The 16,023-nt window shown below is 41.2% G+C and overlaps 1 long non-coding RNA gene across 1 annotated transcript; it reads right to left on the bottom strand.

The window, feature by feature from the left end:
• Positions 1–1,433: 1,433 nt before the first annotated feature.
• Positions 1,434–3,625, bottom strand: LOC127375965 (uncharacterized). The gene is made up of 2 exons (XR_007887464.1): positions 3,412–3,625; positions 1,434–3,294 (listed from the first exon to the last, which is right to left on the bottom strand). It is a non-coding gene; the product is annotated as an uncharacterized LOC127375965 (long non-coding RNA).
• Between the last annotated feature and the right edge of the window lie 12,398 nt (positions 3,626–16,023).

Consider the following 16,023-nt stretch of genomic DNA (forward strand, 5'->3'; position numbering starts at 1 on the left):
TATGGTATGGAGGGTCTCTCTCCAGTCAGGATGCTAGGGTGCCTCAGGGCGATCATCTGATCGAGGGTGTAAACAATGCGACTCCCCGTCGCCATGGAGACCCATGCAAACAAAAATTCAAAAGTGCTCAAAAACGCCAAAAAGTATTTCGGCGACGTGAACAAAGTAGTAAGAAAGTAAGAAAACAGTTAAAAATAGAAAAAAACACAGGCTAAAAACACACTAAAAATACACTAAAACTACAACAATGATAGGAGCTGCCATGACAGGCTGCCGTTGTCGCCGGCACTATTTCATATATGAGCTGTTATTTCTGTTATTTTAAGTCAGTTCTTCCCAAAGCTTCACAGGGGATTGTGAGCCTTCTTGATTTTAAGGGGTGTAAGAAAACCTGAAAAATTACACAGCCTATTAAATATAATATATGATTATAATTATAATATTATTAAAATGTATCAAAATACAAACTACAGAGAATTGCATAAAAATATTTGGAAAACTCATCTCTGATCAATATTCACAGGAAATAATCTGTTCAAAATTCATCCAAATCTCAGATTTTACACAAACTTCCTGCAGTTATTGTGTTCACTGTTTATCAGTTGTTCTCTACTGTTTGTTATGCATTGAATGTAACATGACATATACATAAAATATGTCACTGAGTAAGTTTACTTAATGATAGAAAGAAGAAGATATATATACTTTATAGAAAAGGGCTCCCTTAGAAATACATTTGGGAAACTACTGTTTTATGTATTACACCTTTTTGACATTTAATAGTAGGGTAAACACAGGTGTTATCAATGATACTAATTAAGGTCTGTTCCATTTAGTGTAGCCAAGTCTTTCCTGTGAGCCAACATGCTCAATAGCGACAGCAGACCATTGTGTTCTGTACCCACTGTCTGCAGACTGGTCCACAAGAGAGCTGGGAAGATTGTTGCTCTCCAACGTCAGCTGATTAAACTGCCTCCTGCTGCAAAGCTGAAGGAGATTGGGCAGTACTTCCAGCACCTGGCCAACAGCCCTGTCTTTTTGAAGTGTGTGGGTGCCATCAACAGTTGATACATATAACAAGACCCCTTGTGGACCCAGTGGCCAGGACTACATTAACCATAAGCACTTCCCATCAATACAGCTGCTGGCAGTATGTAATGGGAAGGGCCAGTTCCTCCACAGCTTGGTGGGATTTCCTGGGTCAGTGCATGACACCTATACCCTCAAGAAAAGCACCATTTACAAAGAGGCTCTGTACCCTCTTCCAGGAAATTTTATCATGGGGGATGGTGGTTTACCTTGCATTGACCAGCCCATTGCCATCATCACCGCATATCGGGAGCCACTACAGGGGAGGCTACAAAGCTGCTTTGACCAACATCATGCCAAAGGCTGCAACATAATAGAAAAGCCTTTGGTATGATTCAATTCAATTCAATTCAATTCAATTTTATTTGTATAGCGCCAATTCATAACAGAAGTTATCTCAGGACACTTTTCAAATAGAGCAGGTCTAGACCGAACTCTTTAACATTAATTACAGAGACCCAACAGTACCACCATGAGCAAGCACTTGGCGACAAGGGCAAGGAAAAACTGCCTGTTAAAAGGCAGAAACCTAGGACAGATCCTCCGGCTCTAGGTGGGTGGTCGTCTGTCTCGACCAGTTGGGGTGAGGGTGAGAGAGAGAGAGAGAGAGAGAGAGAGAGAGAGAGAGAGAGAGAGAGAGAGAGAGAGACAGACAGACAGACAGGTGCACAGCAACAACAGTATTGGCAATGGCAGTCAAGCAGGACCATGGCAGGAGGCTCCACCAGGATCCATGAGAACCTGCGAGACGAGAAAGCACAAGAACTCCGGGGAAGAAGTGGAGTTAGTAACATGCATTAATGGGACATGAATGAGTGCAGAAAGAGAGAGGAAGAGAGTAGCTCAGTGCACCATGGGAAATCCCCCGATAGTCTAGGCCTATAGCAGCATAACTAAGGGATGGTTCAGGACTCACCTGATCCAGCCCTAACTATAAGCTTTATCAAAGAGGAATGTCTTAAGCCTACTCTTGAATGTGGTGAGGGTGTCTGCCTCCCGAACCACAACTGGAAGCTGGTTCCACAGGAGAGGAGCATGGTGTGAAGGTGAGATGGAGGTGTCTACAATTTAAGGCCTTGGCGGTGGACCATGCCTTTGTTCCTGCTGTTATCACTGCTTGCTGTGTCCTCCACAACATCTCTTACTGCAGACATCACTTCGTCTTACTGCAGACATCACAGAGCCCACTGAAGAGGGTGAAATGCCTCGAGAGAGTGGAACAATGTGGAAATGGCCGGCGAGACAGACTGGCAGACCAGCTCTCGGCTCCTGTCCATAGCCCTGTGGAGTTGAATGATTGTGTGATGATTATGTGACGAGATTATGTTAATTTATGGCCAGTTATTATTGTCCTTAGGGTGTTACGTTTAATCTTTTTGACAGATAATACAGCTTCTGAGCACTGGCCACATGCAGAACTCAGATTTTGTCTTCTTATTTTTCATGTTGGGGCGGCTGTGGCTCAGAGGCAGAGCCGGTCGTTCCCTAATCAGAAAGTTGTGGGTTTGATCCCCGGCTCCTGGTACCACATGACGAAGTATCCTTGAGCAAGATACTGAACCCCAAATTGCTGCTGATGCCGTGCATCGGTGTGTGAATATGTATGTTAGTTTCTGTTCAATGGACTTTGCCATCTCTGTGTGAGTGTGTGAAAGGGTGAACGTGGCATGTAGTGTAAAAGCATTTTGAGTGGTCGGAAGACTAGAAAGGCGCTATACAAGTACAGGTCCGTTTACCATTTACAATGCTAAAGTTTATGAGTTTAAGAGTCCTTACTGTTATAATCTCAAAGGGCTTACAGATCCACAGGTCATCATTACAAATTGTATGGCATGTCAAAATAGACTCATGTGATATGAAGTTTTATGTTCAGTGTTGAGTCATGATGCATTACTGTAAGCAGGCTGCAGGTTTTGCTTATGGACAGAACCATTTGAGGTCGAGACTGAAAAATCAGAAATTCTTACGTGCTGATGTTCAGTTTCAATATGACCATGATCACCTCTGTCACTGTGAATGTAGTTTGAAAAAGTGAAGGATGTTGAGCCACCAACATGTTTGATGTTGATGCTGAGTCCATCAGGATGGGAGGATCAATGGATGGCCTCCGTCGATGGCCTCATGCATGGCCGCAAAATACGGCCATGTGGCTGCTGTGGCCTCTCCCCTGTCGGTCCCCCTCCCAGTTGCAAGACTTCTCAACTCCTACAAGAACACAAGCAATGGTGAAAATTATCCAACAATACACTGAGCAGACAAAAATTAGTCCAAAGGAAAACATCACACATCAGTGAGCATTTACCAATACATTATTAACCACACCTTATATTTCCGTTTACGGTTGTCCCACTTTTGGCCACTTGTGTGGGTGTAACAATCTCAGAAAGGCCCATCAAGAATTTCCCTGAGTGACAGGAGATTTAATTGGTAACTCATTTGTCAGAAAGTAGTTACTGTGAGTGTGCAGACCCACATCGACTCACATGTAAATAAGATAAGATCAGATGTTCCTTTTTTGATCCCCAATGGGAGAAAAAAAAAATAAATTTGTTATTGAATTTATGAGTTTTAGGAGACATTATTAAAATACCTGTCAGCAGGGTGGGAAATTAGCACTAGCCAAATGCTGGTAAAATATGAAAGTGGCTCGTAGATTAGACATAAAATAATGATTTATAGAGCGGCTGGTGAATTTAAACATTTATCTGTCAATGGCTAGAAAATGTTCACAAGACAAAAATGTCTCTGTCTGCATGATCACAGAAACATCTCAAAGTTGCAATCACCATTAATAGCATTACTGAAAGCAACAACAAGAACAGATTACAGTTGAAAGCCCACAGCCTGATGAGGGTTAATGTTCCTGTAGGATATGACAGAAAATGTAACTCAAATGTAGCCTACAACCCCAATTACAACTCTCATCACAGGACTATTTTTGGGTGACAACATGAAATCATATTATAATTTGCTGTTAGCAGCTTTAAAGCAAACGTGACCTACTGCATCACCTACTGTGATAACTTACACATATCAGAGTACTGGTATCAGCGTCACATAATCACATATCTGTAGAACTTATTACAACCACTTCTTAGGGCATACGCCTGTAATCAGCTACTGTCAGCTACATCAGAGTTAATGAAGGAGCCATTGTGCTTGAACTACTTAAAGTAAGGTTTTTCCAGGAACTGACCGTCATTCTCTGGGAGAGTCATTGCATTGAACCTCTCAGCAGACCCGCCATTCAATTAATGGTTCAGCGGTCTCGTGAAGGCCCGGGGGATTCATATGTCTTGCTGCAAATGGCTGACCCTTAAAGTGCTGAGAGAGCTGAAAGGCAAAGTAAACGCCTGACCGTGAAGGCGTGCCTTTAATGGATAGTTGGAAGGAGATATCTATAAAGTGTACAAGAGTGTAAGGGAGGTGGGGGAGAGGAGGTCCGGCCAGCCCGGGAAGTTGTACAGGATAGATAACCCCCCCTCATCAATATTATGGGAAAGCTCTCCTTCTGCTTTCAGTAGGTGTAAACAGGGTTGTACATTACTGTTGTTTTCTGTAATTGGAGTGTGCCCGCTGACTAAGGTTTTACTAGTGTGCCAATAGCAGATGATAGAAGATAGATCAGGGCTGGCAGAGCGGCAGCAGATTGTTGTTGGGCCTCGGTGACAGAGCTGCTTTATCTGCTGACCGCTGGCCAAAGAAGCATGAGCACTCCAGCAAAGGAAATGTGAGCAAACAGTGATGAAGTGCATGAGAGAACGATTTAAAAATGGCTGCAGTAGGAGGAAGTTAGTGGGGGAAGGAGAGTGATGAAGAACCAAAAGGGTCTTTGCAGATTGTCTGTCAGTTATGCTTTTATTGGAAGTTTTTCAGTATACACAATGTTAAACTATGAATATTATATTCCATTTCTGACAAGCTCCCCCTAATTGTTACAGATGAGACCTTTAAAGGATCACACCGCACAATGGCTGAGCAACCTTTCAGCAGACAATTGGACGATTCTGCAGTGATAAAGTTATTCACATCCAATGCCAACATTAAAAAGAAAACTCAGTCTTCATCCCATCATACCATCATCGTTAGACCTCCGCTAGCTTCACTTCTTCCCTGGAGTTCTTGTGCTTTCTCATCTCGCAGGTTCCACCCACCATCAATATTTTACATTTTACATTACTTTTGTTAACAAATTACACTAAACTAATGACAACTCCAGATGTACTTTGTATTTAGTGCTACTCAGAAAACGTTATTAACATGCTATACAAGCAAACATGGTATACATCACTCCAACTAAACTTCAGTGTCACTGTGAGCATGTTAGCATGCTGAAATTAGCTTAAAGGTCTTATTTGTATTTTTGCCTTTCTTGACAGTTGTTGACCAGTGGTGATGGCTATGTCACAGATAAGATTATTTACTGTAAGAAGACTGTGGTTTGAGCTCTATCCTGCTTTCACTAACGACTGACATTGCAGCAGTGATGAAAACAGAGCTGAAAAGTGCACTGACTGAGGATTTCGACTTTCTAAAGAAAGAGTTGCAAGCAGTGAAAATAGAAATAAAGAACAACACGGTCGCAATTAACTCCAAAATCGACTGGATGAAAGCTACAATTAAAGAGGTGGAAGGTGGGCTAACGACCTGGTCGGACGAGGCTGCAGTTTTACAGACTACAGTAAGTGACCTGGCAGCAGAAGTGTCCTCACACTTATCACAAGGAGGACTTGTGATAAGTGTGAGGACATGGAGGGAAGACTGAGGAGATGTAACATCAGGATCCTGGGGGTAGCGGAAACGAACGGATCAAGCTCTACAACATCGGTCTCAAAGCAACTGAGAGAAACGCTGCAGCTGGATAGAGATGTGCTTGTGGACCGCTCTCACAGAAGTCTGGGTCTCGAGAGGAAGGATGGGAAACAACGCGCCATCATAGCCAAACTCCACCACAACCAGGACTGCAATGAGGTTGCTTTTACTAGTTCTATTGCATCTAAAATGTCATTGTTTTTAGATATTAATCAAACAACTGGAATGTCTTCTCTAACTATTTGGGAGTCATTGAAGGCATATTTACGAGGTCAGGTCATCTCATATTGTGCTAATCAGAGGAAAGTAACCACTGCCGGACTTAAAGAATTGGCGGATGAGATTCTTGAGCTAGATACATGGCTAGTTACATAGCCATCAACCTTCGGCAGACTCTATGAAAAAGTGTATGTCACTACAGACAGAGTTTGATCTCTTATCAACGAGACAGGCTGAGTATCTTATCTCCAAATCATGATATGGGTCTTATGAGCACGGGGAAAAAGCTGGACAGATTCTCGCTCACCAGTTGAGACAGAGAAATGCTAATCAGACCATCCCTGAAGTCAATGATGAGCAGGGCACAAAATGTACAAGTCTTAAAATTAACTCCTGTAATCAAACTTTTTATATGTCACTATACAGTTCCGGCTCATCTGTAGACCCCTCTGTATTGGAAGATTTCTTTAAGACCCTGCATGTTCCGTCCTTAGATCCAGGGGAGGCTGCAGGGCTGGAGGAGAACCTCTTGGTTGGGGAGATAGCATCAGCGATTGGTTCTATGCAAAGTGGCAAATCCCCAGGACCGGATGGTTATCCAACAGATTTTTATGAAAAGTTTTCAAGACAACTCTCCCCTTTGTTACTGTTGGTTTTCAAGGTGTCAATCTTATTGAAGGCCCTACCATCTACTATGCGTGAAGCAGTTATCTTCTTACTCCTTAAGAAAGATAAGAGCCCCCTTGAGTGCAGCTCATACCGTCCAATTTATCTACTAAATACGGATGTTAAAATCCTTGCTAAAATTTTGGCGCGTCACTTGGAGGGGGTTCTTCCATCCATCGTATCACCAGACCAAACAGGCTTTATTAGGAATCGGTACTCCTTTTTTAACATCAGACGCCTTTTAAATATCCTCTATAGCCCTTCTCCACCTGGTACCCCAGAAGTGGGGCTCTCACTTGATGCTGAAAAGGCATTTGACCGGATGGGGTGGGGCTATCTTTTCAGCACGCTAGAGAGGTTTGGATTTGGTCCCAGATTCATATCATGGGTTAAACTTTTATATACATCTCTGAGGACTGCTGTATTCTAATAATAATCTGTCCACCTACTTTGAGCTCCAGCGTGGTACGAGGCAGGGATGTCCTTTGTCGCCACTGCTATTTGCCATGGAACCACTTGCTTTGGCACTGAGACAGAATGCTGATATCAGGGGGATCCGGCATGCAGGGATAGACAGCGGACGATATGCTATTATTCATTTCGCAGCCCCTTCTGAGCCTTCCTAAGTAAATGGATTTTGGCAAAATATCTACGAGGTCAATATTCCGAAAAATTAAACTGATGCCTTTTGGTGAGGGGGCATGCCAGGTACCCCTAGACTCATTACCTTCTAAAATTAGTCCAAAGAAACTCAAGTATCTTGGGGTGTGGGTTACACACAGTCATAAAGATTTATATGTAGCTAATTATCAGCCTCTGTTATCTAATCTGAAGCAAGATATTTAGCGCTGGGACCCCCTGCCTCTCTCCTTGGAGGGCAGAATCAATACTATAAAGATGAATGTGCTGCCTAAATTTTTATATGTTTTCCAGTGTCTCCTAGTGTTTCTCACAAATCCTTTTTTTCAAAACTAAATAATCAGACATCAGCCTTCATTTGGAACAAAAAGCCACCACGGATCAAAAGACGTATTTAAATGTAAACTGGCCAGGAAGCAGACAGTAAGTGTTATTTATGATTAACTTAGCATGCATTATTTGACGCCTTTAGATCTCCTTAAGAATAAATGGGAGACGGACTTAGGAGAATCAATTTCAGATGATAATTGGCATAAAGTAATCCAAAGAATTTTCTCCTCCTCTATATGTCTCAGACATGCAGTTGTCCAATTTAAAATTGTTCACCACCTGCATTGGTCCAAATATAGACTTTCTAAGATCGATTCCAACGTACAGTAGATCCAACATGTGATCGATGCAGACCAGCTACTCTGTTGCAGATCCTATTCCACCGATGTATGGTCATTGGGTCAGGGAAGTCATGTGCCATCTTAAATTAGAAAAGATTAGATATACTGTCAGGGGAGCGACTAAGAAATTTTAATTTTATTTTAATATTAATTTTAAATTTTTAACCTTTTTTGACCTTTGTTGAAGATATGGATGCTGACAGCATTGCAATGTAACTATTATATGTAATTTTATTTCTCTTGCTCTTTTTCTTTTATGTTGGTCTGGCTGTAAAATGTGTAATATGTATGCCCGCTGTCTGGTACTGGGTGGGGGGTGGAGGGGTTGGAAGTTGTTGTATTTGTTCTTTTAGTGTTATTGTGTTGGCCTGTATGATTAAGCCCCTCTGGGGCGCTGTTTACTATTTGAAAATTTGAATAAAAAAACCTTGATCAAAAAAAAAAAATGTAATTAATAGAGGTCAAAGTTAATCTTGGTATCAGCTACAGGAAGAAAAGACATTTTGAGTAATTACTGCTACAGCTGTGAGAAAATGTGTCAGTTTGCCTCAAAGGAATGTCAGGGAGAGGATGTGGAAATCCCCTGGTTGTATGTAACACACATATTAACACAAAAACATGCAGAAAGTAAATGAGCATGCACAGGCATAAAAGCTTACATGCAGGCAGATACCTGGAACAGTTAATGCTGTCTCCTACAAATTAAGTTTAAAATCTATTAATTTGCAACAGCAGATACATTTTGATACATTATGCTTAAATTACAATCATTTGATCCATTGTTCAAATAAAATGTTTAAACAAAAAAGTAATGTATTGATTCTGTCTTGAGAAAATTCTTTTCTTCTTCTTTTTTTAATTAAATCTAAACTCTACTAATAATTAATACATGAAATACAAAGTAGGAATAGTCAACACAAATCAAACACCACAGAAGTTTTACATGGAGCTACTAGGCCCATACATTTCTGAGGAACCTTCCAGACCTGCCATTTCCCCCTGTCCAGCAGATATCACTGGACTTTCCTACCAATCCTGGTTCCTTCTCCACATCCACCTGTTCACCAAAATCACCCCACCTGCCTCTACACCTGCCTCTCATTATCTCAGTAGTCCTTCAGGGCATGCAACCAGTTCATTCCCTTTGCCAGGTCTTCATGTTGTGCAATTTTGTTCCAGGACCCTTCCTGTTCCTGATTTTCTGCCTGGTATCTATATATTTTGAAGCAGTCTCTGGATTTTCTTACTTGTTTGGAATGTCTACTCATGCCTGACTGTAAGCCTGTTAATTGGAACTGTACGTCACGTGCTACGGTAAGCGTACTGACTCATTTCCGGTTCACTTCCTGCTCTATGTACACTGTTTGGTGCTGTAGCTCTGTCAGTGAACGCTAACTCTAAATTAGTTTTACTCGTTACAGCGGTTATTTACCCGCTTAACATTTAAACGTAGACTAGTTCTACCTAAACACTCGGAGTTACTCCTTCTTTTAGCGACTTTTCACTACTTTCAAAGTTTTTTCATACACGCTAGTTTCATTAGCATTAGCAGTTAGCTATGGCTTCTCCCTCTCCCTCTCCTCTGTCCTGCTCAGTGTGCCAGATGTTCAGTTATTCCTCTGCCTCCTTTAATGATAATGGTACCTGTATTAAATGTAGTTTATTTACTGCGCTGGAGGCGAGGCTTAGTGAGTTAGAGGAACGGCACCGCACCACGGAGATATCTTTAGCCGCTATAGTTAGCCAGCCCCCAGTAGCCGGTGCGGTCCGACCGAAGGTAGCTTCTGTTAGATCTGTAGATCCCCCGGTCGTTCCCGAGCAGCCGGGAAGACAGGGAGGCTGGGTGACTGAGCGAAGGAAGACTAAAACGGCGAAGCCCACAGGTCACCACACACCCATTCACGTTTCTAATACATTTTCCCCACTCAGCGATACACCCGCTGAGGAACCAACTCTGGTTATTGGCAGCTCCATAGTCAGAAACGTGAAGTTAGCGAAGCCAGCGGCCATAGTTAAATGTATCCCTGGGGCCAGAGCGGGCGACATTGAATCAAATTTAAAACTGCTGGCTAAAGATAATCGTAAATACAGTAAGACTGTTATCCACGTCGGCGGTAATGACACCCGTTTACGCCAATCGGAGGTCACTAAGATTAATGTGGAGTCGGTGTGTAATTATGCTAAGACAATGTCGGACTCCGTAGTTTTCTCTGGACCCCTGCCCAATGTGACCAGTGATGACATGTATAGCCGCATGTCGTCATTCCACCGCTGGCTGTCGAGGTGGTGTCCAGAAAACGATGTGGGCTTCATTGATAACTGGAAGCCTTTTTGGGGAAAACCTGGTCTGATTAGGAGAGACGGCATCCATCCCACTTTGGATGGAGCGGCTCTCTTATCTAGAAATATGGCGAAGTTTATTTCTAAAACCTGACAGTCCACAGTAAGGACCAGGAAGCAGAGCTGCTGTCTTACACACTTCTCTGCACTTTCTTTAGAACAGTCACCCACCCAAAACCCCATAGAGACTGTGTCTGTCACCCGACCACCTAAATTATTTAAAGAAATAAAAACAAGAGGAGTTCAACATGAAAATCTAATAAAAATTAAAACTAATTCCTCAGTAGCACAAAATAAGAGAATGAAATGTGGGCTGTTAAATTTCAGGTCACTGTCCTCTAAAGCTGTTTTAGTGAATGAATTAATATCAGATTATGATATTGATTTACTTTGTCTTACTGAGACCTGGTTGTCCCACGAGGAGTATGTTAGCCTAAATGAATCCACCCCCCCAGTCATATTAATACTCACATTCCTCGAGGCGCTGGCCGAGGAGGTGGAGTGGCAGCCATATATGATTTGAGCGTTTTAATGGACCCTAAACCTAAACTAAATTATAATTCATTTGAAAGCCTTGTTCTTAGTCTTTCTCACCCAAACTGGAAAACATTGCAGCCAGTTCTATTTGTTATAGTGTACCGCGCTCCTGGACCATACTCTGATTTTATATCTGAATTCTCAGAGTTTCTATCAAGTTTAGTCCTTAAATCAGATAAAGTAATTATTGTAGGTGATTTTAATATTCATGTGGATGTTGACAATGACAGCCTTAGTAATGCATTCATATCATTAATAGACTCAATTGGCTTCTGTCAGAGTGTAAATAAACCAACTCATTGTTTTAATCACACTCTTGACCTTGTTTTATCATATGGCATTGATATTGAACATTTAATAGTCTTCCCACATAATCCTTTCCTATCTGACCATTATTTAATAACTTTTGAATTCATACTATTAGATTATAAGCCATTAGGCAAAACTTCCTACAGCAGATGTCTATCTGACAGTGCTGTAGCTAAATTTAAGGAGGAGATTCCTTCAGTGTTTAATTCAATGCCATGTCTGAATTTAACAGAATCCTATAACGACTTTAGTCCCTCTGAAATTGATAATCTTGTCGATAGTGCTACAGGCTCACTACGATCAACATTAGACTCTATCGCTCCTATAAAAAGGAAATTATTAAAACATAGGAGACTAGCACCCTGGTATAACCACCAAACCCGCCAGTTAAAACAAATAGCTAGGAAATCTGAAAGGAAATGGCGCTCTTCCAAATTATCAGAATATCGCTCAAATTGGCAAGATAATCTTAAAATGTATAGAAAGGCCCTCCGTAATGCCAGAGGAGCCTATTACTCAGCACTAATAGAAGAAAATAAGAATAACCCTAGGTTCTTCTTCAGCACTGTAGCCAGGCTGACAGAGAGTCACAGCTCTATTGAGCCACATATCCCCATAAACTTAAGTAGCAATGACTTCATGAGCTTCTTTTATAATAAAATTATTACTATTAGAGAAAAAATGAATCACCAACTGCCATCAGCAGTTATCAGTGGCTCTCCAAGTTCAGGGACTTCTGTCAATGTAAACTTAGATATATATTTAGACTGTTTTTCTGCTATCGATCTTCATCAGTTAACTTCAATCATTTCTTCATCGAAGCCAACCTGTCTATTAGACCCGATCCCAACTAGGCTGCTTAAAGAAGTTGTTCCCTTAATTGGCACTTCTTTACTGGATATGATTAATCTTTCTTTATTATCAGGATATGTACCACAGTCCTTTAAAGTAGCTGTAATTAAACCCCTTCTTAAAAAGCCCACTCTTGACCCAGGGGTTTTAGCCAACTATAGACCGATTTCTAACCTCCCCTTCCTCTCTAAGATTCTGGAGAAAGTAGTCGCCAAAGAGTTGTGTGAATTTCTACATAACAATAGTTTATTTGAGGATTTTCAGTCAGGATTTAGAGTTCATCATAGCACAGAGACAGCTCTGGTTAAAGTTAATAATGACCTTCTGACTGCTTCTGACAATGGACTTGTCTCTGTACTTGTATTATTAGATCTTAGTGCTGCATTTGACACCATTGACCATAATATTCTTTTGGGGAGACTTGAGCATCAAATTGGCATTAAAGGAACCGCACTAAGCTGGTTTAAGTCATATTTATCAGATTGCTCGCAGTTTGTACATGTTAACGATAAATCTTCAATAAATACTACAGTTAGTCATGGAGTTCCACAAGGTTCTGTACCAATACTATTTACTTTATATATGCTCCCTTTAGGCAACATTATTAGGAATCACTCCATTAACTTTCACTGTTATGCAGATGATACGCAGTTATATCTATCAATCAAGCCTGATGAAATTAAACAATTATCTAAATTACAAACATGTCTTAAGGACATAAAATCCTGGATGACCTGCAATTTTCTGATGTTAAACTCAGAAAAAAACGAAATTCTTGTTCTTGGCCCCAAAAACCTTAGAGACTCACTGTCTAAAGATATAGTTACTCTAGATGGCATTAACTTGGCCTCTAGCACCACTGTCAGGAATCTTGGAGTTATCTTTGATCAGGATTTGTCATTTATCTCCCACATAAAGCAGACCTCTAGGACTGCCTTCTTTCATTTACGTAATATTAGAAAAATTAGACACATCCTATCACAGACAGATGCAGAAAAACTAATCCATGCATTTGTTACTTCAAGGCTGGATTACTGCAACTCTTTATTATCAGGTTGCCCCAATAAGTCCATTAAAACGCTCCAATTAATTCAGAACGCTGCAGCACGAGTACTGACAGGAACTAGAAAAAGAGATCACATCTCTCCTGTACTAGCTTCTCTGCATTGGCTCCCTGTAAAATTTAGAATAGAATTTAAAATCCTCCTCCTCACCTATAAAGCTCTTCATGGTCAGGCTCCTTCATATCTTAAAGAGCTCATAGTACCCTATTACCCCTCTAGAACACTACGTTCTCTGAATGCTGGGCTACTTGTGGTTCCTATAGTCTCTAAAAGTAGAACAGGAGCCAGAGCCTTCAGTTACCAAGCTCCACCTTGTGGAACCAGCTTCCATTTGTGGTTTGGGAGGCAGACACCCTCACCACATTCAAGAGTAGGCTTAAGACATTCCTCTTTGATAAAGCTTATAGTGAGGGCTGGATCAGGTGAGTCCTGAACCATCCCTTAGTTATGCTGCTATAGGCCTAGACTATCGGGGGATTTCCCATGGTGCACTGAGCTCCTCCCTTCCTCTCTCTTTCTGCACTCATTCATGTCCCATTAATGCATGTTACTAACTTCACTTCTTCCCCGGAGTTCTTGTGCTTTCTCGTCTCGCAGGTTCTTGTCGATCCTGGTGGAGCCTCCTGCCATGGTCCTGCTAGATTGCCATTGCTAATACTGTTGTTGCTGTGCACCTGTCTGTCTGTCTCTCGCTCTCTCTCTCTCTCTCTCTCTCTCTCTCTCTCTCTCTCTCTCACCCCAACTGGTCGAGACAGAAGACCACCCACCTAGAGCCGGAGGATCTGTCCTAGGTTTCTGCCTTTTAACAGGCAGTTTTTCCTTGCCCTTGTCGCCAAGTCCTTGCTCATGGTGGTACTGTTGGGTCTCTGTAATTAATGTTTTAAAGAGTTCGGTCTAGACCTGCTCTATTTGAAAAGTGTCCTGAGATAACTTCTGTTATGAATTGGCGCTATACAAATAAAATTGAATTGAATTGAATTGAATTGATTAAATAAACTCCCTTTTCATGTTAACATAAATATTCAATGCTGTGCTAGAAATTACCACATGCTTACCAGCAAGTGCTGTCCTGCAGGGTGCTTTATACTGGAACATACAACATGTAATTTTTTTTAATCCTGACATTCACTTCTGATCAACTAAACTAAAGAAAATGTCTGTCTGTCTGTCTCTGTCTCTCTCTCTCTCTCTCTCTCACCCCAACTGGTCGAGGCAGAGGACTGCACTGTAACTTCTATATGTATGTATTTAGTTTTGTTTTATTGTGTAAATAAACTAAAGTAATAAAGGGATCCCTATCCGATAACATTTAGTTATTCAAACTGTCTATACTGTAGATTGGCAGATTAACAGTGAAACCTATGAATATAAGTCATTCTTATACATTCTTACACAATAATGTAATTAAATATCTCCCAATTTCCCGATGACCCCTGCTTAAGATCTGATCTAGAGCATTTTGGAATACAACCCCATTTACGTCACGAGAAATGTTCATATAAGAACCCAGTTATAATTACCCCCACACCTCACACAGTGGAGACTCCATGGTGGATTGATTGTTGGTGTGGTAAAAGGTCAATGCTCTACAGACTATACTATGTTACATATTCTTCTTTTGAAATATTAATTGGGTCCTTGACCAAGCACACAGCTGCTTCCTTTGGTGCTGATGAACAGGATGCTGAAGCTGAACAAGCAGATAAATATTTTCCAGTAGAGTGTTATCTCTGCTGAGTGCATCTGAATTTGTTTTGGCAGTTATTTTTTAAGTTTTTCATCAGTTTCATATCTACATCATTATGAAGCATCAGATTCAGAGATTCAACTTAAAACCCCATCAGACCATATCCAATGGTCTCAGTTACTAACATTATATAAATAGCAAACAGAACTTCCAGGTCTGTGAAATGAAGCCAATGTGAAAGTGTTTTAAACCTGCATTCTTTCTCCTGGCCAGCAGGCTGCCAGCTCCATGGGCTAAACAAACAAGCCAATATTATTGACTCTTATGACCTGATTTAGTAGCTCAGTAAACAGTTTTCTAATGCGTTTATGGTCTCAGTCTCTAGTTTTCAGTCTTCTTCCATAGCATGATATTTATTTAGTAATAAAAGAAAGACTCAATTCAATTCAATTTTATTGGTATAGCGCCAATTCATAACAGAAGTTATCTCAGGACACTTTTCAAATAGAGAAGGTCTAGACTCTCTCTCTCTGTAATTAATGTTTTAAAGAGTTCGGTCTAGACCTGCTTTGAAAAGTGTCCTGACATAACTTCTGTTATGAATTGGCACTATACAAATAAAATTGAATTGAAATTGAATTGAATAGACCAAACTCTTTATAACATTATTTACAGAGACCCAACAGTACCACCATGAGCAAGCACTTGGCGACAAGGGCAAGAAAAAACTGCCTGTTAAAAGGCAGAAACCTAGGACAGATCCTCCGGCTCTAGGTGGGTGGTCGTCTGTCTCAACCAGTTGGGGTGGGTGAGAGAGAGAGAGAGAGAGAGAGAGAGAGAGACAGAGAGACAGACAGACAGACAGACAGACAGGTACACAGCAACAACAGTACTGGTAATGGCAATCTAGCAGGACCATAGCAGGAGGCTCCACCAGGATCGATAAGCTGCGAGACGAGAAAGCACAAGAACTCCGGGGAAGAAGTGAAGTTAGTAACATGCATTAATGGGACATGAATGAGTGCAGAAAGACAGAGGAAGAGAGGAGCTCAGTGCACCATGGGAAATCCCTCGATAGTCTAGGCCTATAGCAGCATAACTAAGGGATGGTTCAGGACTCACCTGATCCATCCCTAAC

Source organism: Dicentrarchus labrax, unplaced genomic scaffold, assembly GCF_905237075.1.
Source record: "Dicentrarchus labrax unplaced genomic scaffold, dlabrax2021, whole genome shotgun sequence".
In the NCBI taxonomy this organism is placed as follows: Eukaryota; Metazoa; Chordata; class Actinopteri; family Moronidae; genus Dicentrarchus; species Dicentrarchus labrax.